The sequence below is a fragment of the Pinus tabuliformis genome, chromosome J (assembly GCF_031772625.1).
Source record: "Pinus tabuliformis cultivar Carrire ecotype Pingquan chromosome J, CPIR1, whole genome shotgun sequence".
Taxonomy (NCBI): Eukaryota; Viridiplantae; Streptophyta; class Pinopsida; order Pinales; family Pinaceae; genus Pinus; species Pinus tabuliformis.
Window position 1 is genome coordinate 601,461,567 of NC_142295.1, and position 3,279 is coordinate 601,464,845.

Consider the following 3,279-nt stretch of genomic DNA (forward strand, 5'->3'; position numbering starts at 1 on the left):
GTTAGTTAAAAGCTGAAAAAGCCCCCTTTTCACTCTTTTCACTGATTTTTCGTTGCAAATGCCTTTGTCAACCGATTCCATTGCTGGGAAACCCTGTTCAACCATTTTCAACCCATTTACAACTTGAAGACCTTGCAGATTGCAAATTGAAGTAGCACACAGACAATTCAAGCTTCAGAAACCTCTGCTGCTACCATACAACCCTGATTGTAAACCAAATCTCAGTTTTCCAGGAATTCTTGAAAGAACCAAAATGACCCTCTATTTAAAGCTCTGCATAGTAATTAATGAAAGGTTAATTGATTAAATTAATTAAAAGGCCCTGTCAAACTAGAGTAAACACACTATGCATCCAAAGGCCCTTTTTCTACAGATTATATTCACCCTTCCTACTGTTCCAGAGCCGCTAAGCTTACTCCTAAGCCACAGAAACAATAATTCAATAGAATAAACCAAATTATGGCTTCCAAAAGCATTCTAAGTGAAAAACCCATGCAAACCCCTCACCTGGACATTGACCACCTCCCATTGGCAGACAGATATTTCCAAATTAAAGACACATCTACTTCTAGCCACATGTTAAAGCTCCAATGCTGGAGTAAAGATAAATTCCTAAACCAGAATGATGACATTCATCTATGGGAATCAAATTTTCCCAAATACTTGTTCCCACAGGTATACTTGTTCCCAGAAATCATCCACTTCTGCTAATCTTGCTATATCCCAAGTCAAAGAGCCATAGTCTCTCCTGACCAATAGATTTTATTTACAACCACTACTAAGTCCATAATTCAAATGTTGCGGATCCATCCAAGCCCAAATGAGACCCCATTTTCCATTGAATCCTTACTTTAACTTTACATCAATATGGACCTTCCCAAGAGGGCTCAAATCTTTCAGACTTTGATCCTAGAGGAGTCTCATACTCCTACAGAAAATCCTCCATACTCTGCCACCATTTTCTCTGAAAAGGCAAAAAAAATTATAACCATGTTGTCTTGTATCCTTGGGTATACTACCAATGAATTTGTAGATGAACCTGTACTTGCTTTCCTTTCTATTTTTTTCCCAGGCAAGCCTCCAGCAACAGTCTTCAATTTTGCACAGTTCTTGGCAAACAAAATCCATGATCAATTGATCAGGTTGCCAAATGAAAGAGTATTTAAATACTCTTCAGTGTTGTTCCACATGTTTTTATATTTTCAGTCAGCTAGGTTTCCAGTCAATATCCAGAAGTTGGATACTAAGGGCCATCCCAGATCAATCACCTTTTGGACACCCTTAATCCAAAAGTATTCCATTATTTTCAGTTACAAAGAGTTCAGTGATTCCTTTGTGCATCCAGTTGTAAATATGTTAACTAGCAGCAATCAACCCAGGATCAGTGATGAGATAAAAAGAGTTTTTCAATTATCTAAGAACAGTAGAGCAAGAGACTGGTATCTATACCAGGACACACAGAAATCAATATATATGGATGTCGGCTCACTCCCTACAAGTTGCCTAGATATCTCCCCATTAGAATATTTCAAGAAGATCATAAACTCAGATGATGTCAATTTTCTGTCAGCTAGGAAGAAAACACAGTTTAAGATCATAAACTAGTTGGGCCCTTTTATTTGTAATAATAGGGAAGCTGGACAAGAAGCAGAATTTTTTTTACAGCAAATGAAGTTTAGTAGTAGTTTCATGTGATAGTATGACCCTAATGGATTCATAAACAAATTAAGGCTCAAATTCAAATTAAGAACTTTTATGCATGAATCCAAGCCAGACATTGAAAAATATGCCAACCAGTCATAGTGGTTGGAAAAGACCCTAATAGATGTGGAAAAGCAGATAGATACTAGTTCCTTTATGTAGATTCAAACCCTACAAGAACAAATGGGCATTAGTCCCATTCTACAGACTCTAGCCATGCAGGATAGAAATGTAAAAAGAACTAGGGAAGAAGGCTCTAGCTTTGAAATGGATACTACAGATGACAGGTTTGAAATCATGTACAGGAAGAAACCCAGGCTTAATCTTGTAAATGAGCAAGAGGATACCATTGAGATAGTTGAAATCATTGATACTGACATAATGGTTGAAAAGAATACAGCTCCAGCAGTTTTAGAGGAAAATCATCAACCTTCCACCTCAAATACTCAGATTATTGAAAAACAGCTTAGTATTGAAGTCTCTTCATCCAATAAACCAGTGGATAAAGAGAAAGATATAAAAGAGAAGTACAAATAAATCAAGTTGAGGAATGAGGCATTGAAGGCTGAAAAATATGCCCAGTACTTCAAACAGACACCTGGAAATCATAATAGATTAATGTCAGTCTTTGACATTAAAACTGGTAAAATGCAAATGACCTTTTGTAGCCTACAGTCCAATAGCCTAGATCGTCAGCAGACTACAGAAATACAAAGTTTGAAGTTTTGGCCAGGGATGTTCACCCTATTTATCAAATTGAATTCCATAAGAATGCAGGTGAAATGATATACTCAACAATGACCAACAAGTCCATGAGTGTTTAGAGGCTTCAAAACTCTCTAGAAAACATCACAGCATAGTTTAAGCTAGAGAAAACATCATCACAAGCAAAAGATAACATAATCAAGTCATTAGAAGGCTTGGTAATTGAAATTGGATATAATCCAAATGATATCAAGGCTGCAGAAAAACTAATAAAGAAGAAATTGAGGATATTGCTACTTTAAAGAAGCAACTGAAGTTATCCTCTTTTGAACATCCACAGACCAAGGAGGTCCTAGAAAGCCAAACCCAAAAAGATGAGATGATGGTCCTCATTCTCCAGCTAAATTCTCAATTGAAAGAAATGGAGAAGGAATTGGATGAGTTAATATAGCTAAAACAAGCCAGCCTTGAGACAACCACTACCACTGCTATTCCTACAGTTAAATATATCAGTTCCTTCAACTTTGTCAGCTTCATTGGCCCCAATAGCTCCACTAGCTACAACACTTCCAACTGCAACAACAACTACATCAGCAATAGGTTCAACAACAACAGCAGTTCATCCTAGTGATGAAGCAGCTAAACTGGTCAAAGCCATGGAGGACATGTCCATTCAGACCACTAAAATAAATAGACTTAAAGAACAGATAAAAATTATAGAGGATGAGAAGAAACTAGCTCAAATCATGCATAAAAATGAAGTAGAGAACTCAAACAAGTTGACTGAGAGGATAAAGAACTTAGAAAAGGAATTAACATTGAAGGAGCCACTTGCCCAAGCAAAAGAGCAGTTATGGGCCAATATCATTGACT